Genomic DNA, 22,472 nt, shown 5'->3' with positions numbered 1-22,472 from the left:
AAACGTGTTCCCCAGGGAGCACACTTGTATCTCCTCATGCCAGCCAGCTTGTCTGCGCGAGGGCTGCACATCCTTCAGCATATTCAATTACAACAATTTCCCATAAGGGATACGCGAGTTTACAGCAGCAGACATGGAACAGAGTCTGATGCCAGGATGCTGCATTAAAGGTACACACAGTAAATCTGATGTCAAGATAGTACATACATTTAAAATGATGTTCATCTTCCACTTAAATTGGTGCTAAATGCTGTTGCTGAGCTACGGAGGCAAGAGCACGTCACCCTTGTACTGGTCTCCATCCATTAGCTTCCCGTACAGTTTAGGATTGATTTTAAAAATCTTATTGTTTGCTTTAAAGTGCCGAAATGGACTTGCACCCGCCGACCTCTCTGACCTACTGGAAGCATAGGTGCCCCAAAAGTCCCTTAGGCCTTTCAACGAACTTCTCCTGGCGGTTTCCAAATCAAGGATGAAGTAGCAGCCCCAAAAGCTGCACTGGGGAAAAAAAATGCTGTGTTGAATTGACTCCATTTTATTATGTCAAGTGTCTGCACACAATAGTCTGTTAGACAATCCCCCACTCTGCAGACACATTTTTTTGTTTAGTCTTTGGCCTTTCCGATTCGACACCATGTTTTATGTTCTTTTTGAAATATGTTTTATGTTTCTTAATATGTTAAATTATGCTTTTTATTTGTTGTTTTTGTGAGTAGTACAGCACTTTGTTGTCAACTTCTATTGTCTTTTAAATGTGTTACACAAATAAAGCGGTGTAATAGGTAGAGACATCATATCTGATGTCCATAAGGTACATTAGATGTGCAGACCATGAAATCAATCAATCCTAACCTTTATTCAATCTGAAAAAAAAACCCCATTGAGACCAAAGCCCCTTTTTTGGAGGGTGAAAGTCAGGTTGCGAAATATATAAGGTAAAATGTATCATGTTGTCGATATGGTACATTAGAGGGGTATAAAACATTTAATATGATGTCATTGTTAGAGGTATAACATTAAATATGAAGTTAATATGGTACATTAGATACATAAAAATAAAATATGATACATTATCGGCATATGTACAGCAAATAGCGCAAAATTTGGGTACAGTCGGTAAGTAAATCTCAGAACCAACCAGCATGGATCACTGACTACCTCACAAATCGGCCGCAGTACGTGAGGTTGCAGAGCTGTGAGTCGGACAGGCTTCTCTGCAGCACTGGAGCGCCGCAGGGGACTGTTCTGGCTCCATTCCTGTTCATCCTCTACACCTCGGACTTCAGACACGCCACTCCAACCTGCCACCTTCAGAAGTTCTCCGATGACTCTGCGATTGTTGGCTTCATTACAGAGGGGGACGATCGGGAGTACAGGGGAATGACGAAGGACTTTGTGGACTGGTGCCAGCAGAATCTCCTCCAGATCAACCCTATGAAAACTAAGGAGTTGGTTGTGGATTTCTGCAGGAAACAGTTCTCACCGGCACCGATGAACATCCAGGGTATGGACATAGAGAGGGTGACCTCCTACAAGTACCTAGGTGTTCTTCTGAACAACAAACTGGACTGGTCTACAAACACGGACAACCTGATTAGGAAAGGACAGAGCCGACTCTTCCTACTCAGGAAACTGAGGTCTTTTGGGGTTCAGGGGTCGCTCCTTAAGACTTTCTATAACTCGGTGGTGGCCTCGGCCATCCATTATGGCATTGTCTGCTGGTCAGGCAGCATCTCAGCCCGGGACAGAAAGAGACTGGAGCGACTGGTCAGGAGGGCCAGTTCTGTCCTGGGCTGCTCCCTTGGCACTCTGGAGGAGGTGGGCAACAGAAGGATGCTAACTAAGCTAAAAGCTATGATGGACAGTCCCTCCCACTCTCTCCAGCCCGCCCTGACAGCACTAGGTAGCTCCTTCAGCCAGAGACTGTTACACCCGCGCTGCAAGAAGGAGAGATACAGACGCTCGTTCCTACCAACTGCTGTCAGGCTGCTGAATAAAAAATAGCAACAATAATATTTAATAATTGAATGATGTGGAAAACAACTGTAAATAGCACTGCGATTTATCCATTTTGTATTTATATTGCACTTAATTGGACGGTGTTTGTTTGTTTTTTCTTCTTCTTTCTGCCTACATTCTTGCTGCTGGAGGCTGTAAATTTCCCCAGTGTGGGACTAATAAAGGATATCTTATCTTATCTTATATCTTATCTTAAAACATGAAGTATAATGTACATGGGCACATAAGCGCTGTACAGAACGATAAGATAGGAAAATCACACACTAGAGGTACTTACATTAAATATGATGTAAATATGGTCCATTAGCACTTTATTAACGCATATGTAAATATGGTGCATTAGATATGTATAGATCAAGCAAATATAATGTCTATTTAGTACATTACAGGTGGTGCATTCATTAAACGTGATGCCTAGGCATCAAGTAAGACAGACGTGATGCAAGCATGATGTATTAGAGGCACAGGCATTAACACTTTCATTGTCTCAAGTGACTGGCAGCCATTAGCAAAATTGCGCCAGTGGCCAGCACGCATTTCTGGCATTTCACTGTCAGCCTTGAGGCGCGGAGAGGTTGGCGTTCATGCTGATGGGAAAAGGCTGGCAAGGTGCGATGGCTTGGCTGCACCGCTATCCCTGTCTAATAAGACCTGCCAGGGTTTACACTGCACACGCACTCCAGCCAAACCTCACTCTCGCTCTCTTGTAAAAAGGCAGGGCGAAGCCCAGCATGGAAACCTCCACTCACTCTCCCACCGCGTCTGAAAAGAACCTTGACTGGCAAATAAACACTGTGGGAGGCCCGCTTCGGGCTTTGTATGTTTTTGCCCAGAGGATTGGCATCAGACTTTTTTCCCCGCATTGCTGGACAGTGTGAAAGGTCCCACTCAGAAGAGGGTCTGAGATGAAGGCATCAGGAAATTATCCTGATTCAGAAGTGAATTTCAGGATTTCTGTGGTGGAACTCAGGGACAGGTGACTGTCAAAGCCATCTTTTTTTTCCCCCATGTGACTCGATTGCGTGAATGGGCAAATGCAGAAAGGGAAGAATGAAGACAAATTACAAAATTAATAGATTTTCAAAATATAACATTTATAGCTTCCCACCCCCAAAGATGTTTTGTTACGTTTTTAACAAGAAAAAAATAGCATTGAATTGTATGAAAAACAAAATCAAATACAACAACAGAGAATATAATTAGATAAAGTATTCGAGGAACACGATACTCGAAGTCCCGGGTTAACCCAGTCGCCAAGTCTTGTGAAAATAAAAACAGAACAAAAAGATGACAAAAAGATCAGGGAGATGCTTATCATTGTTTCGAATGTGCACAGAGCAAATGCAGTGTAGATGCGGCAGGAATAAAAATGCTTGAACTGCTCACAATGTTTAAAATGTCCTCGTATTTGAATGGTAAATGTTCCTTCACTTGTAATAACACTTTTCTACCTCGAGTACTCAAAGCACTTCACACTGTCACTTTATTCACCTACTGATGACCATCAGGAGCAACAGGGGGTTCAGCGTCTTGCTCAAGTACACTTTGAGATGGTTGCAATGGCTGTTGAACGAACCGCCAGCCTCCGGGTTGGGAAAAAGGACCACTCTCCCACTGAGCCATGCATACTGAATAAAGAAGAATAATCATCATCACTGTAAATGCTGGAGTTTGATTTGTGCCTTTAGGAGGCATGGCCTGAGTCTCATCAGGAGCTATTGTCCAAGTCAGTCCTTGTGGGTGGTCTTCTTTTGTGTTTGTGTGTCTCTAGCTCTCCATGCAAGGGCATTGCAGTAACTCAATTGCTCCACATTTTATCCCCTTAACTTGAGTATAGAGGTGTTTCCGCAGGTTGCTTGTAATTCAAATTTTGCTCGCAAGGCAGAAAAAAGAAAAATCAACCACGTGATGGATTGCAAATCGAAAAACCTGTAAAGTTACCAAATTAATTAGTGGGCCACAATTATTTTGACGTCCACAGTAAGTGAGCCACCATCATAAAATGTCCTCTGTGCCTCATGTGCCGCAGTGAGGAGCGGTTCCCCGATACTCTCGTTCTCGGGTGCTTTTGAAGGCTGTGACAGCGATCGTCCAAGGCATCAAAACGCAATCAGAAGCACGTCAGGATGTGTCAGTCGTGATAAGGTTGAGAGCCTCCGTGCAGTTGAAGACACATATCAGCTCTCTTTTTTCACACTGCAGTAGAAATATAATGAAATTCTCGGAAACGTGTAGGAAAGAAAGCATTATCATGAGATTCTTTGTGTGGAGATATTGTTCACTCCAACAAGGTTGGAAAAGGTTGGCGCCACCGTAGGTTAAAGATTTACCTGCCAATTTTTTAAATACTTTTTGTGAAAATGAGACTGATAGGATGATTAGGGTGCAGTGTATATTAACACACACACAAAAAAATATATACAGTATATATATTACGAACATACACAAAGACACACAAATGATTGTTTGTTTTTTTTCTCCTCTTCACCCCTCGCGATCAACTTCGGACCAGTCCAATATACCGCTCGATCGCCATCGATGTAATGGGCACCCCTGCTTTAAGATAACTTATAATTGACTTAATTTAATTATTTTTTAACTTTGTTTACAAAATGTAATACTAAAACAAATATTTTACGAATATCTGGGTTATTTTTATTCAATTCAATTAATAAAGGTCACGAACTAATTTGAAAGGGAATGAGAAGAGCTTTGGTAAATCAAGTTGTTTGTGTTCACGAAAATTTAGACCTCGCCTCGCGTTATAGTTGCACTGGCCACAAAGACAGAGCCTGAAGAGACATTTGTATTCGTTTTCAGGGAAACGCCATATTGAGCATTTATGGACAAATACGATAATTAAAATAAATAAATGAATAATAATAATAATAATAATAATATGATTGGCCTATTGAGGAAACACTGTACAAATTATGAAATAACGGTAATTCATTTTATCATTGAAACTGTGAAAAACATTACTTTAGCATTTCACTTTCGAAACAAACAAAATTGAGTAAATTCAACACCATTTTTTTTTCCACTGCACGACCTTGTGAATGATAACTGGCAACAATTCAAATAATCATATCAGCAAAATTAATAGTTTAAAGGTCCTTCAGACATTCATATTCATATTTACATTAACTTAATGACCAAGTTGTTTCATTGAAAATAAAACTACATTTTAATGAACTAATTTAAGCGTAAAAAAACAAATGGATGCCACAAATAATAGAGGAGCCTTGATTTTCGTCGCTCAGGGCCATCGGTTAGATATATACATCTGAAATAACAAATTGGCTCAAATGACCGAAAATTATGTGTTAATATAAATAATGAATGATATTCAACTCTGTTAAGACGCTGATCATGTTCACCACAACAATTATCTACATTCAATTATCAAGGTAGACAGCAGATAATTATTATGCAACTCTTCTATAAATCTCTGAAAGTATTTTCATTTTCAAATGATCAATTCTACAGCATTCTTAGGAAATCACAATGTCTCGTCAGCGGTACGCTATCTTTAGAACAGTTCCATGGGCTACTCATGTGGCCCTTGGGAACAGCAGGTTCATGATTCCTGCTCTCGACTGACTCCACTCAAGAAAAAGCTCACATTTAAGCAGTGCTTCTTCCATTCAGTCTGTGTCTTTGTGTGTGTCTTTGTGTAATTTGTGTGTGCTTGTGTCTGTATGTCTGCGTGTGTGTGTGTGTGTGGGGGGGTAGTTACTAAGTACTGTGTGGTGGGCCAGTGGTGAGCCATGGTGGCGATGAATACTTGGACCGGGGAAGGGGAAGAAGACCCGAGTGGATCGACTTAATGGGCCAGAAAGCAACCTTATCACGACTCGGAGACTCTACGGCAGTGTCGGTGTTTGGTATCGATTTTGATTCTAAATGACATCCAATGTCTTCAAGCATCAGTTTACGAAGAAAAAAAACCACACACACAAAAAAACCCTCCAGACACATTCAGGAGTGGACACATTTTTGGACTCAAGGGCTACATTTGATTTTTAAAACTGACACATTGACCAGAATATGTATCATATTCGTTAATATGCATAATGATTATAAATATATATTTTCTTTTTTTTTTAAAGACATGTGCTTATAAATACATTCCATTGTTTGAAGATAAGTGCTATAAACATGCAAATACTGAATACTATTTAGTACTCAGTTGTGGAGATAGAACATTCAACTGTTTTTCACCATTTCAGTCTTCCTGATTTTGGGACGAGATAAAATGTGACACCGTGGACCTCTGGCAAGAGTCGCCTTTGCCTAAATATTAAGGAACTTAACGTTCAATTTTGCGTGGTAGTAGAGGACCCAAAAAACAGCGAGGCATGGTGGAATGTACAAAATATATTAATAGAAACCACTAGCACGAGTACACTGGAAAAACTAACTCAAATACACAAACAAAGTCCTGAAACCCACATAAAACCAAAGCAACAAACAACCCCCCCCAAAAAAATCTATGACAGAAACAAAACATGACAGGAACACAGAATGATCCGAAGAAGACCCACAGAACCCAGGGAACTAAATACAAGCAAAGTGACGAGACAATGAGAAACACCTGGACAAGACGCAAAGGGTTCAGAGAGCTGATTGGTTCAACACAAGGGACCCGGATGATGAGAACAGGTGGAGACAAAAAAGGCACGAGGGGACAAAACAAAACCAAATGTCATCTAAACAAAAACATAACCCTACACAAAAACAAACACACTTTTGTTTGCAATTGGTTATCTGGCACAATTGTAAATTAATATGTGACTTGGCCCATTTTTGTCACGACAGCTTGCAGTTAGATTCGGATGACCATATTTCAATTTCCAAAAAGAAGACACTTGGCCTGGCCTTGCGATGCAGAAATTATACTCAAAGTTTACTCAAAGATGCCATCAATCAGTGAGGCCTTAAAACTCCTCAGGAGGAAGCAATTGAGCGTTTTGAGAAAGCGGGTGTGTCATCGATGCACCTTTTCCATTTTTAATGAGTACAAATACCTGAGTCGTCATTCTACTTTGTGGCACATGTGCTAATAGGCTGCAAGAGAATCAATCAAGGCAAACGGGAGCGTCAATTCCCCTCCGGTTCTGATGCTTATCGCGCAACCAGTGAAGAATCTGGCTTAGCTGATTAGTCTGAAAAGCTGTTAGTTACCGTGGTGAGGCCAAGCTCAAATTCTGGGTTTGAAATGCTCATTTTAACGTGGCAAAGTCGCAGTGTTTTTTTGGGAACACGGTGTTCCTCCCACAGCCGAACCCCGGGGAATCCTTGTGGTCATTAAATGTGCTCCATATTTTTTTTTTCTGGTCCTAATTGAACGGCCCAATGACTAATGACGGCTGTCATCGCAGCGATTCACCCGACGACCATGCACAGTATTCGGCCTAAGGGATTGTCCTTTCAAGTTTGCACAATGACAAAGTACAAAAAATGAGTTGTAAAGAAACAATGTTCCTCCATTTTTTCCCCCCACAAATTAAATTGTACAGTATTATTTTAATATAGAAAAGTGATGTCAGCACTAAAATTCATCCCCTGAAAATCTCAGGAGTCATATAAGGGGTTTTATGACGACTCTCAGCACAAGTTGAAATGCCTGCGACTGCTTTTCTCACATCTCAGCCTGACGATGTCAGTGAAGGATGGTGGCAAGCATCGTACTATCAAGTGCGTCTCTTTCAGATACTGCGCGACAACTCCTGATTGTTCGTTTGGCGGAAATCCAAAATTGGAATTTGAAAAATCCAGCACGGATTTTCGAATACATGGTTAAAAAAAACAAAAAACAAAAAAAACAAAAACCAAAAAATCAGTCAAGCTAACCCTTAAAGATGAAAATTTCATGTATAACAACCGACAAACAATTCATGTACGAAAAGCATCTCGGAACACATTGTGTTGATATCTTAGGGACTCATCAAAGAAATCCGAGCTTGCATAAGTGGTACACTTCTCATTTCCTCATTCATAAGTGAGTCATGGAGAGGCTAATTGTGGTGATATTTTCTGAGGTTGGAGTGGCCATACGTAGAGCTGTCCAGATAAATATTGGTGCCGATTAATTGCTGTTATTTCACATCATGAGTGATGTATGTACAATGGTTTGAATGACTGAATTGGGTCCAATTCCTCTCCTGACTCCTACCAAGACATGTGAAGAGTGTGAGGCACGCGGCTATATTACTGAGTTGAAGGGGGCGGTTTGAGAGTAGTTAGTTAAAACTGTAAAACTGACAATGCATTCATGTTCATGCATATCATTTTCCTGATCAAAAAATACATGAAGAGATTTTGGCTGAAAAATGAACCATCCTCATTGCAGTGCTCCTTTTTCAGCAATACACTGCAAACATTAAGACCTTAGTTCCTGAGAAATCGGAGTTATATTTTTTAATTTGTGAAATAACTACAACACACGTAAGGCATTCAATGGCAATATTATACGAGCTCTGACAGGAACCAATTTTTTGAAAAGACAAAAAGAAAAAAAATGGCGCTATACAGAGCTGGTTCACTGTGGAATGAAATATCACGTCAAAAAAAACTCTAATTCAAAAAGATAATAAAGTGACCATTTTTAGACAGTTAATACCAGCTAGGTTATTGTTTGATTGTACTTAAATTGTTTCTATTTTGTTTTATTGCTATCTATTTTGATTCACTTTTCATCAGAGAGGTCCTGCTTGTGATTTAAACAGTGTACTTGTTAACGGTATTTTTTTTTCCATACTGTTTCTTATCAGATGAAAAATCGCTGCCTTTTGTGTGAACACTGTTTGCTTTGTGTCGGCCCGTTAGTCCAGTGGTTAGCACGTCGGCTTCACAGTGCGGAGGTTCAATTCCAGCTCTGGCCTCCCTGTGTGGAGTTTGCATGTTCTCCCCAGGCCTGCGTGGGTTTTCTCCGGGTACTCCAGTTTCCTCCCACGTTCCAAAAACATGCATGGCAGGCTGATTGAACACACTATATTGTCCCTGGGTGTGAGTGTGAGCGCGCTTGGTTGTTCGTCTCTGTGTGCCCTGCGATTGGCTGGCAACCAGTTCAGGGTGCCCCCCGCCTACTGCCCGAAGACGGCTGGGATAGGCTCCAGCACCCCCCGCGACCCTAGTGAGGATTAAGCGGTTCGGAAAATGAATGAATGAATGAATGAATGAATGTTTGCCTTGTCCAGCTAGTGTTTTGAATAATTATTCAATCGATGAATCATGTGTACAAACACAATTGGATTTATCTCTGCTCCATCCATTCTCTACACTACTTATCCCAGTGCTATGGAATCATGTTTTTTTTGAGCAAGGTTTTGAGTAAATTTTTTTCCAGACAATTATCTTTTATCGTTTCGGCTGTTACTGCCAGCCTTTGTCGGAGCTGTTACCTCTTCCTTGTGTGAAGTATCTAAAGACAGCTGACCGGATCTTCAAAATAAAAAGCCCATATTCAAAAAATGAAAAGCCCATATTCAAACAAGTCCGACTTCGACCCCCATCCTCCTAATGATGATCATTTTAAAATAAATAAATCACAGCAAAACAGTAACCGATGGTTGGGTACTTTGGAAAACTAGTAGCTGAACCTTGCACACAGTGTGAACATTTACTCAGTCTGTGGCAGACTAAGCCTTTAACTCAAGTAATATTCCAGAAAGGTGACTTTAACTCTCCCAAAGTTATTTTCTGCAAAGATATTTATACTTTTACTCAAGTATCGCTTCCAGGTGCTTTATACAAGACTGCAAATGGGTTGGAGTCCAAAAAGAAATAAAGCTATTCAGCGCTCAATGCTGAAAACAAGGAAGTTGAAAATAATTTAAGAAGCTGCCTTGGGCCTGCAGAAGATCAGAAATAATGAGCAAATAGCAACAACAAAAGTGGAATAAAAGCAGGATTAGCAATGGGCTCACAGGCCTCTGCCCGGCACGGGTTATTATTTACAAGGCCTGGAGCAGACGCCGCTGCAGATATTAATATTGTGTGAGCAATAAGGATAAGCAGGAAAAAAAAAAACTGGAGGCACCACCCGCATGACTTGCACTTTCCCAAGTGGAATGTGTGCGGGAGCCTTGAGCCTTGTTGTGAGCCTTGTTGTTAGGGTCTTGTTGTTTATGGTTGCTTCAAGTTTGTGTGTGCGGAAAACAGAACACCGGGTATCAGGCATTGGATGGAGGAAGATGACCTTGACTTACAAAAAGAAAGATTCTTTCGGAACGACTCAGTGGGCTCAACTGTGGTCTCAGGTGTTCTTAGGAGGTCTCAGGTGGTGTTAGGTGGTTTAGTGTGGCTTTAGTTGAGTCACGTGGTCTCAGGCAGTCCTTTGTAGTCGTTGGTGTTGTCACGTGGTTTCAAATGTTCTCGTATGCTTTTGCATTTGCTCATGTGGAGCCGGGTGGTGGCATCTGGACTTATTTGCCCTCGGGCAGTCTGAGCTGGTTTTGTGTGGTCTCATTCCGGTCACCTGTGTTCATATGTAGTCTCAGGTGGCCTTAGGCTATATCGTGTAGTCTCTTTGGTCTTCTTAAGTGATTTCAGCTGGTCTCATGTGTGTTCATGTGGGTTCAGATATTTTCATGTGCTCTCGTCTGAGCTCAGGTGTGTTCTCATTCCAGGTGGTCTCATCTGGTGATCTCAGGCAATCTAATGAGGATGTGGATTTTCTCCTAAGGTGGATTCAAACGGTCTCCTATGGTCCCATTTGGTTTCATGTGGTCTCAGGCAGTCACAGGGGTTCTCACATGCAGTCTTATGTGGGTTCAGGTGGTCTCATGTGATCTGAGCTTGTAGTCTCGCGTGGTATCAAATGGTCTCCGACAGTCAGTCACATGTGCTTTTCCATGTCCCATGCAGTTTCATGTGGCATAAGGTATTTGTATGAAAATTTTCTTTTTTTTTGTGCAATCATAGCCAATATCTCTATCTAAAAAGTGAACATGATGTCTCATGAGATTAATGCCACACTTACATTTTTGTTGGACAATCATTTGAAAGATACAAAAAAACCCCCCAAAATAAAAGTTAGTCCCCCACTGGCTTGAAAATAAAGTCTTGGGATTGAAGTGCTTGATCTGCGCTCTCTTAGGAAGCTTTCAGCACTTCGGCATCTTCAGTCTCCACGAGGCTCTGAATGCAGCAGTTCGTCACGGATGCACCTGCATTTGGTTTTAACCCCTACAAGTCAGAGTCAGCAGTTCACTCGCTGGAGGCCGCTCAGGGGTCACCCACACCTTGCTGGTGGCAGCGAGGCTAATGGAGGTTGGAGTGTGAGTCACCGCTGGGCTTTGCAACCGACAGAAGTTGTAACACATTACTAACAGGTAGTGATGCTCTTTTCTTTCAGCAGATTGTTGGCTACAAGAGGCACTCCGGTGCATCTGCAAAGTAGTGAGGGATTCACTTGTTCCACCTTTTTTTTACAGCCTTATTCCAAAACTGATTTAATTCCTTTTTGCTCAGAAATTCTACACACAAAACCTCATAATGACAACATAATTTTTTTTCTTCAGATTTTTGGAAATTCAACCCAAAATGTCCATCCATCCATTTTCTGCTTATTCTCCTGATGGTTGCGGGTAGGCTGGATCCTATCACAGATGATTTTGGCTGAGAGGCAAGGTTCTTCCTGGATAGGTCATCAGGTATTCACATGAAGTCACTGTTGTGCCGTAAACACAGTGGGTCCATTTTCAGTCAATTTCATATTTTTCATTACTGTCCAGTCCCCGCGTGGGTCTGCTAGTTTTCCAGGAGTGTTGAAAATGACTTGTTCCCTTTGATGGTGTAATGTTAATGGCTCTACAAACATGTGTTGTGGTTTTCCTGAAAAGTGCCAGTTTTTGATATGCAATGATTCTGCCCTAATGCCAGCGATATAAACAAACATCGACTAACAGTCATTCACACCTAAGGACAATCTTCCATTAACATGCATGTTTTTGCAGTATGAGAGGAAAGGAGAGTTCCTGGCAAATCCCGCGAAAGTAGGGGGAGAACATGAAAATTCCACAAAGCAAGACCAGAGCTCAGATTCCAGTCACTGAACTCACAACTGTGAAGTGAAAAAATATATATACTGTATATACAGGTATATATGTATATATTAGAGCTGTCAGTTTAGCGCGTTTTTATTTAAATAAATTTTAACGGGATTAATTTTTTTCTCGCGAGATTAACGCGGCACACGTCACAGCGGATGTTACGTTGCTCTATAAATAAACCAGAAACAAAACAACAAACGCGCTGCAAAAGTCCACGCACGTTTGTTTTGCCAGCCACGGCAGCACGAGACACCGAAAGCAGATACTTAAAGAGTTTATGAATGGAAAGTTTACTTTTAAAAAGTTGCCAGATTGCTCCACTGACAAGACCAAAGTTACCTGTATCATACAGGTATACGATGTATGCCACTGACGCGATTGTGACTTGTTTGGAACTATTTTGTGTGGAAGGTTACGATGTTCTGTGTCCACATAAATAGAGGGGGTGGAGCTTCTCTGTGTTCATCTGACAGTGACGGTGCGTTGCAGTGGTAGCGACCTAGCGAAAATAAAACGTCTCCAGTGTTGTCATCGAACCAAGTGTAGTCATCCGAAATGATGTCTGCACAAAACCGTAGAGAGACTTCCGCGCAAGAAGGACCAACAGAATCAACATAGCCTGACTGCTGTGTTCCAAGCAAACTTGAGAAAAACGAAGTATGCAACCATGGCTTAAATCCACGAAAGGCTGAGTACTAGTTGACCTTAGATGTGCACTTTATAATGTTATATTGCTCTGTTTTGATTCCATAAAAAGAGCTGTTAAAGCAGCTGTTGTGTGACAAAATATTTTTTTCACTGTTGTTGATGGACAGTCGTATTGTGTGAGAGATTATGTGTGAATATCTGCTCCAAGTGAAAAATGTTCATGTAAAATTGAAAATCAAAATTGTTATTTCAGTAAATATTTGGATTTTGCACATAGAAAACTGATTCATGATTCCATGTTGATGAGAGCATTAAAATGGGGAAAATAGGACAAAAAAATATAAAAGGAAATTCAGAAACGATCAAAAATGCGTGACTAAGCACGATTAATTTTTAGTGAATTTGAGTTAATTATGACAGTTGCATTTTTAATTAGATTAAATATTTTAATCGTTTGACAGCTCATATATATCTATCTATATATATATATATATATATATATATATATATATATATATATATATATACACAAAGGTGCGCCAAAGAAATAAGAAAGAGATAAGAGTCTATAACAAATGATGAATAACAGAACGCAAAACTGACAACATACAACAAAAACACCGCTGGTAACAAGGAACCAGGATGAAATAAGAAAAAAACCCAAAAACGCTCGCAAAAGGCAAGGAACAAGATGAACGTAAATTGCTTATATACGGGAAGTATCAACTGAGAAATAACCAAAACTACTTACATGAAAAAATACAGAGCCAAAAACGTTGCAAGAATGCTATGAGGCAAAAAGTCAAGAGTCATGAGCAAATCTGAATAATCCGACAGCCAATTGTCAGTGTGGCAGAGTTTAAATAGGTGGCTGGAGAAAGATTGGGAGCTTGACAGGTGCGCCTGCCGGAGGGAATCGCCCTTCACTTCAACTGGAGCTGAAACATAAACAAAAAGAACCATGACGGTATTGATCCCCATTCATTGCGACTTACTATTGCGAGACCATCCATCCATTCATTCTCTGTCCTGCTTATCCACATAAAGAAAAACATTTTCTCCTAGTTGAAAACATCATGTTGTAAAAACACAGAAATTTATTTGAACACATTGAAACAATGCAAATGTACTTCAACATGAAAACAAGAGATGTTTTTAACTGAAAAATGTATGCATAGCAAAATGGCACCACTGCACATGATCATGTTTGGGATATTTTCAATATCTTAACCTGAGTCCACTCGTCAGAAATGCATATGCCTGCCTGTACAATGTCCCACACTTGATGGCATCATCATGTCAGAGCACAAAGCAAATAAATTGCAGACACAGACCGGATTGACACAAGGAACAAATTTAAGGAGGGGTACAGAAAAATATCTTCTGCTCTTCAGGTCCACGTCAGAGCAAATCCGTTTTCTCAGAAGGGTTCCTAGTAACCGTTAACCATCCATCCATCCGTTTTCTGAACCGCTCTATCCTCACAAGGGTACCATGAACCATAATGTAAAAATATTCTTCACCCAGCAGCAGGAATCCAGACAAAACAGTTCTTAGCTAAATGCTTTACAGTGATTCATTTACACTTGCGACATTTGTTTTAAGATTGATCTAACAGGAAATGTATGCCAGGTATGGCATCAAACAGTTCTGTTTTGATGAAATGCTTACTATTTATCAAAATACTGCTTCTTGGGCAAATGGCTGAATTGAGTTTATTGCCGCTACACTGCACACATATTTCACGTTTGCGCTCGAAAGTCAATGAAAAAAAAATCATCAGAACAATGGATTGTGTCTGGAAAAAAAAGATAAAATCTTAAGCCGGGTCACGAGTATCTCAAGGCACCACTGTAAACTATTTTTCAAATTCGAGGGACTATTCAAAAGATCATTTGAATAGAATTGTTTTGTTCATTTTTCGAATGAACAAATGATGAAATACGTATATAATTTTTAAAAGAGGAAAGGAACAAAAATGAGAAGAGCGGCATGATCCTAAAATGTTTGTAATTTAAAAAACAACAAGAACAACAACAACAAAATGAGCCTTAATGGCCACTCCAAACCAAAACATCGACCTTCCCTTGCCTGCCTACCAAATGTCATGTTGCCAAGAGAAACTTGCTTCATTTGTGCTGGTCAATTTAACCCACAATGTAATCGGGGGTTATTAAATAACTGAGTGCACACTTGGTGAATGATAAACACTCAGACAGTTATGAAGTCACCACAGCCTCCCATCACCTTGGAGGTTTTCCCAAACTCTTCCCTTTGCATGGAAGGAAATGTTGCAGGCTGTTTTTCTTTCTGTATTTTCTTGCATGCATTTCCCAAATCTCAGTTTTGACTTAAGCACAACTTTTCATATCGAGAGGGAGTGGATGGTTCGCTGTGGAGACTCAAGGAGCCACTTAGGCTTCCACAGGAGGCGCAAAGGGACTGGAGACGTGATAACAAATACACAAAGTCTGACAGCGGGAGGGTACGCGAGGGAAGCCAGTGGACAGAAGGAATGAATGAAGTGATCGGCGTGTGCTCGCTAATATTAGCGGCCTAAAAGAATCTGGCGTAATTTCGGAGTTTTGTCCGATTTTTTTAAAGAGAATTACAAGATCGTTGGAAGTAAAACCAGGGATGTTGTTTTCATGTTTGTGTCCTTTTTTTGGCGGGAGCCTGAAAATGGGGGGAAACAAACGCATTGAACCTGAAAATGTGTGTTGGGCACATTGATCCAAATACTGTATCAATCATATCGATACTAAAGTTGACCGTTATAAATGATGTCATGAGAGTTTGGCTTTTGCTTTTATCGGTATCCTTTAAAGTTGAGGCTTGTGGGTTGTTTCGCTATTTATTGTTTAACAAAACAAAACAACAACAAAAAAATCATGAACATGGCATAAGTTTAACTCGAATATAACCCTTCAGAGAGTAGCAGTTGTCGTGTTTTTCACAGTCTTGCCGTGCGTTCCCTTCATGGTAGCACGTAAAATTTCAGTAATGTGGTGCCTGTGTCTGAACACTTGGGGGCACTGTGTGTACAGGAATAAGAGCCAAAGAAGAAACAGGAGACAGCGCCTCCTTCGCGATCTTAGTAGAGCATGATTTGCCATTGGCTGAATCTATTTTCATCTGTGTTTACCTGAATATATCTCATCATTGGCTTCTATGTCGAAATACTGTTAATGGGAGGCTGTGATGAATTGATGCGTTTTTCCGACTAGAAATATACTGTACATCCACGCACATTCTATTGCAAAATAATTCATTTCATGATTGCTTCAAGATAATTTCAGTTTTTCACCTCATTTGTGTTGAACAATAATTTGGTACACCTTTTAAAATGATTTTTTTATTCAAAGTGCAGAAAAGGAGTGCTGTGAACAGGGAGGTGTATTCTCTGTACAATAGCTTCTAAACATTACCTAAAATAACTTTTTAACTCTTGAATAATGGTTGTTTTACAAGCGATATAATGTGCTGTTCTATTCCCATGACTGTTCTGTTGTCTTTGTTTATATAGTTCGATTCATTTATTGTGTGGGGCGGCCCGGTAGTCCAGTGGTTAGCACGTCGACTTCACAGTGCAGAGGTACCGGGTTCAATTCCAGCTCCGGCCTCCCTGTGTGGAGTTTGCATGTTCTCCCCGGGCCTGCGTGGGTTTTCTCCGGGTACTCCGGTTTCCTCCCACATTCCAAAAACATGCATGGCAGGCTGATTGAATGCTCTAAATTGTCCCTAGGTGTGAATGTGAGCGTGGATGGTTGTTCGTCTCTGTGTGCCCTGCGATTGGCTGGCAACCGATTCAGGGTGTCCCCCGCCTACTGCCCGAAGACAGCTGGATAGGCTCCAGCACCCCCCACAACCCTAGTGAGGATAAAAGCGGTTCGGAAAATGGATGGATGGATGGATCATTTATTGTGATACAATGATGAAGAAAAAGCAATGAGCAATGAAGACTGAAGGGTGATAAATTCCCAGTAATTTCATCATGCATCCACCTAAATCAGACGTGCTTTATGTCTGTGTCTTATACACAAAATATGAAAGGGAATTAAAACTGGGCACTTTCAATACAAATTTACAATGGAAACGTGGCGACCAAAGTCCTCCACTGGAAGTTCTCCGCAGTGACCTCGTCAAGGACGAGGCGAGCGTAAGAAGCACCATAAAGGTTCCTCACGTCGTCAGCATTTTAGCACGTTAATGCTTAATCCCCTCTTACGTTATAATTTATCTCCTCCTCGGTGGACCATATAGGGTGTGGGACCCCTCTTTCTCCTCTCGTGTGTTGGACAATATTTCAATGTGGACTTAGGTATTAAAACAAGTTCCATAGTTCCCATTTCACATTGATATCAGTGACCTTGGCGGTGTGAGCTCAAAATCAATGGATGCCTCCCAGTCCGTACTGCGGGGCGCCACGTCTGTCATGGAATAAAAGCCGTTTGTTTGAGGAAGAATTACTGAGTTTTATCACACACGATATCATGGCCATAAAGGGTGAAGTGCAGGCTTATTTTATCTCCACCTTCTTGATCATTTTATCTGGAGAGTAACACCACTGGGCAGCGAGGCTCCGTATCATATGGATGACTTTACACAGATGACAAAAACACTTCATTTCACCCTCTCATGTTTGTTTCTCAGGAACAGCTATAATGTGTGTTTAAAGTGTCCGAAATGGAGAAAAAAATTCCAATTAAAAATATTGAAAATACAATAATTGGCTGACAATCAATGTATAAGGTATCATGCTTTGTGTTTTTGTTGACTTGGTTTTGCTTAGATTTTGTCAACCATGTTTCTTATGTGCACCTATCAGCTCACTGCAGCCGCTTGTTTATTTATTAATAATCTTGACACAAATGAAATTTGGGCAGGTTTATTTCGACAAATTTCCTGACATTGTAGACTATTTCTTGTGGTTGTGTTTGTTCCTTTTCTGCAAGGTGGCAGTTAAATTTTGGAAACTGTTTTAACTTCAAGGTCATGGTAAGCTCCACAGCATGGTAATGTTTGATGGACAATTGTTTTGTATTGACAGAGAGGGCACAATCAAAGAGTCAAACGGAATTTGAGGAAGATGGGAGGTATCCGGTCGGTTCATCGAACTGCTGTCTCAAAGGTCATTTCACTATTTTCGGCGCATAAAACGAGCGGCGGAGCGTTTACGCCCCCCCCCCCCCCCCCCCCGAGCTGCACAGCATGTGTCAATCCACTCAAAATAGATGAGAGGAAAAAGATGATGGCCACTGACAAGTGGCAGCAGAGAGAAGTTGAGGCTCAACCGTATGTACAGTATTTGTATATACTGTGACCTTGCACGTATTATTTGACATAGTAAATAATGAATAATAAATGATGTTCTTTTGGCTTGAAATAAGCAATTTCCCATCGCAGTTTGCGAGTCAAGATTTGCATTTTGTGCATCATCAAAACACACTGAATAGCAGCACAGAGAGTCAACTGCCTGGACAACAAATAAAATGAAAGAAGAAAAGAACCACCAAAAAGATTGATCCCCATCGCCCGTAGTCGGACATCGATGGAATCTCTGTGCAGCTAGCAACCAACACCTTCGGCTGGCTACGGGTGCACCTGAACACTCAAAAAAGCCTTTCTTACCTTCACAGAATTGAAAGTATTGTGCCGATAGTTTTTATATTTTCACAGGTTGAAGTGGAAAAGGGTAGAAATGTTCCTATTAATTTTGGTGGCGATTGGACGGAGTTTTCAGCCATTTAGTGACGCTCATGTTTTGTTACACTGAAGCAGTCATTCGACCTATGGAGTAACTAAAGTCCACATGGCGGTTGCACTCTGACTGTACCTTCGTAAGGTGGACGCCCGCCTCTCAGACAGCCGAGGAGCTCAGCCGCGTTGCGGTTGACCACCATTCGTGCAGCCGTAGCAGGGCAAACACTAATCTGTCTGGATGTCTAGCCAGAGAAGCAGCTCTGCGGCGCATTTCTATTTCTAGAGCGTCAAATTCGGATATGGTTCTGCGCTATAAGCCCTGGAGTTTCGTTTGGCGAAATTTCAAAGTTGGACAATGAAAAGTCCAGCACGCCCTCATCAAACCTTAGTGAGGAGGATAAGGGGTGCAGAAAATGGATGGATGGTGTCACGTTCGTGGAGGTGGACCACAAAAAAGCATGCGAGAGGGAGGATCAGGGTGTACTTGACGAATTGTATTTTAAACAAAGAGAAAAAATTAATCCAGAACGCAGACATGAAGAAAGCAAAAATCCAAAGTAACAAAGCTAAAAACTAACTGTGACCGTAGCATGAGCGAGTATATGATCGAGAACAAGAGCGGAACATGAACGAGAAACAAACATGACCAAAACGTGACAGGAGCAAACAAACAACGACCCGACACTGAGTGGTCGTGCCGGGAGTCCCTTGATAGCAATAATCACATAATGACCAAACAGGTGTGCAGCTGCAGGAGGAGCCATACAGCGCCACCTGTATGTCACAAACACAAACATGACAGATGGATGGACTTTGATCAACTCGGAGCACAGGAATTCCAGGGATGAGGCCAATCCTCTGAGTATGGCCTCGTCTGAGTGTCTCAATTTTGGATAGGCGGTGGAGGGAGTACCCCCTGGAAGGTGGAAAAAAAAAGTAAGCCTAGATCACCCTTACAGATTTAAATTCAATATATAATGACCTATGAACAATTCATCTGACTAAAAGCCTCTCAGAACGCATTGTGTTCACATCTTGGGGATTTATCAATAAAATAACATATTGTCATTATCTTTCAAGCCACTGAGAGGCTAATCTCTGTGATAGTTTCAGAGGTTGAAGTGGGCATAAGCAGACGTGTCCACATACATTTTGGTGCCAAATGATCACCGTCTGGCCATTTTGACAGTACTTACTGATTTCTCCAAAACAAATTGAGAAAATTGGAAATGCAAGCAAATATAATTTTCTTGATAAAAACAAAACAAAACGGAGCTTTTTAGCAAAAAATGGACCATCCCTACCAGATGATCCCTTTAAATCAAAGCAGATGTTTCGATTCCAATAATGTTTTTGTTTCACCCGTACAGACCATACATTTTGTTCATATTTTGTCTCTAACTATTGGAAACTCTGAATACAATATTGCAATATTTTTACGGATGACATCACCATTGGCACCTTAGTGCACCACTGCACCTGCAAAGCAGTGCAGCTGTCCTGGCGTGCAACCCAAACCGTTGAGCTGCACCAAGAAGACGTTGTTTCCGCAGCTTTTGGCAAACACAGCAACGCTTGTTGTGCTGTTCAGCACAGAGGGATGCGGAGACATGCAGTGAATGCTAACGCAAGCGCTGCGGCGATACTGTAAGCAACAAGATGTAAAAACAAGGAAACTTGGGCATAATTAGCGCCATTACTCTGCGCTATTGCAACCAGCAAAATGCAGATTTATTACTATAAATAGACGGATTCTGTGGATGTTTCCTATTCATTCTGTTTAGTTTGACCGTGTCATTTGAAATTCAAACGGACACATAGATGCTTGTCTTTTTCTTTTTTTTAACTGTGGATTTTTCTTGTAATTGTTCATTTTCTTCCCTGCTGTGCAAGGTTACGGTTATCATGAATAACGAGTGAGGGGAACAACTGCATTAATCATATGATAGTCATACGAGCGGGTATGCCGACTATTTTTTGTTTGCTTTGTTGATTGACGTTTATAAATCTATGCGGTGGAGGCAGAGTTATCTCATTACTATTCATCACATCATTTTACACCGTTTAATTGTATTGTGCAAAATACTGGTTATCATAAGAAAGGTTATCGGCTACCTACGGTTTGACTCAATTATTGAATTCTCTTGTTGCTGGTTTAATTAACTCATTGAATACCACCCCTTTTCACTGGAGCAACCCCCTCAATCCCTCACATTTTACTGAATTTTGACTGATTTGCAAGGCCCACAGAATTTTCTGTTCTATGGCTATATATACATGCAACCTGTCAAAAGAAAGGTGAGACTCTCTTCTTTCAGCAGAAAAAAAAGTTTGTTTCTAGCTTTCTCCGTTCGTTGGCAATCAGCATTAGTAAAGAAATCAGCAAAGAAAAGCTAAGTTTGATGGAAAATGCCGATTTTCTGCAGAAATCCAGAGAAAATGAGCTTTTTGTAAAAGCATGCATTTCAAGCATCATTTCAAGTTTTACACTATTTTTTGCTTTTGTGACAGCTCAAATACCTCAATAATGTGTTCCTCCTACAAAAGAACATTACAAATAATGTTTTTGTAGCAAAATAATTGATTTGCACACAACAAAACTATTGAACTATGAACAAAAGTGCAGCTGTGGAGAAGATGGTTTTTGGCTTCCATCCAGTTTGTCACCACATCGATTCATCCCACCACGTCCAGATGCACGACCTATAAATTATAGAAACATAAAAAGTTGCAAATATATCTTGCTGCAGAGTGAGGTACAATAATTTTATTTACCTTTCTTTCCACCACCAAAGCGAGGAGTCGTCATCTTTTGGCTTCTGGTTGGACAATCTGTAATGTGTAGAAGTATGTACAATTACCACACTTTTATTTTTCTATTTTTTTTATTGTTGCTTTCCATTTACATTTCAACATCTCTCACATACATGCTCGCACACTGCTATTTACACCATTCATTCCACGTTGTTCAGCATCCAATTTAAAATGAAATGGAATATGAATTTAACACTAGTAGTTTTAGCAGAGCTGAGCGGACCAAATGTGTCCTGTTTTTTTTGTTTTGTTTTTTTAAAACCTATGGCGACATGCAAGTCAGCGCATTTACGGCGCATATTTTCATCCACATCTACGAGACGCATCAACCGTACATAAATGATTAGTGTTACTGGCAACTTCATAGTATAGCGGGGAATGTAGCGGTGCATAAAAGTGACTGAGGAGGCATAAGAAGTTATGAAGTTTTGAATGGCAACTTGCAAGCTAGTCAGCAGTTACCTCCTCGTTCCAGCGGCTCTGGCGAGGACTCTCAGCTGCTTTCCGTTTTGTCCGAAGGCACATATTCGTCCGACATCGGGATCCAAATCGCTCTCCAATTCATCGTTTTCGCCGTCGTCTTTACGAGACGATTCCAACGAATCGCTGACGTGTGCCCGGCGTCGGCCATGCGAAGCAATGCAGCCTCTTTGCCGTCATCGCTGGAAGTCGCCGGGGAGACGATTTGTGGGCGACGTGGGGCATCGGGAGGCACAAAATGCTCTGCCAAGCGATGATCGCTGATGTGGAGCAAGTTCACCTTCATCAGATGAACTCGAAACTCGGCGTGAGCTATGCGGGCTGCGTGTAGCACGCCATGTTTGTGCAGGCCGACGTTCGTTTGACGGGTGCCGCTTTCGATTAGTGACCGAAGCGTCATTTTCTCTTCCACACAAACACCATCTCCTTTGTTGTTTTGTTTCGAGGACGCTTTTATACCGAAAAATAAATCATTTTTAGTTAGTTATTTCCTTTTCTCCATCGTTGCTAGTTGCTAATGTTCCAATCCACTATCCACATACGCCCCTCCTTCACTGTACGCCCTTTCTACTACTTCTGCTGCGTGATCCTGGTTGATTTTTGCACCACTGCCACCCGATGGCCATTTTTTTGCTATTTAACATTGCCGTCGAGCCTAATCCGGTGGTGAGAAGTTGCATCGGACTCTCTTGCACCCTCCCCCATGAAAACACGTGATTGACGTATTAATACGTCATGGGGAGGGAACGG

The 22,472-nt window shown here is 41.1% G+C and overlaps 1 long non-coding RNA gene across 1 annotated transcript in view; it reads left to right on the top strand.

Annotated features, from left to right (window-relative positions):
* The first annotated feature begins 1,436 nt into the window (after positions 1-1,436).
* LOC147208577 (uncharacterized) overlaps positions 1,437-22,472 on the top strand; it is a 160,705-nt gene continuing 139,669 nt past the window's right edge. Inside the window, exon 1 of the long non-coding RNA XR_015103834.1 lies at positions 1,437-1,504. This is a non-coding gene — a long non-coding RNA (uncharacterized LOC147208577). The remainder of the gene's footprint in view (positions 1,505-22,472) is intronic.

The sequence above is a fragment of the Hippocampus guttulatus genome, chromosome 2 (assembly GCF_054856545.1).
Source record: "Hippocampus guttulatus isolate MCC_2025c chromosome 2, RoL_Hgut_1.0, whole genome shotgun sequence".
NCBI lineage: Eukaryota > Metazoa > Chordata > Actinopteri > Syngnathiformes > Syngnathidae > Hippocampus > Hippocampus guttulatus.
This window is presented reverse-complemented; position numbering and strand designations above follow the sequence as displayed.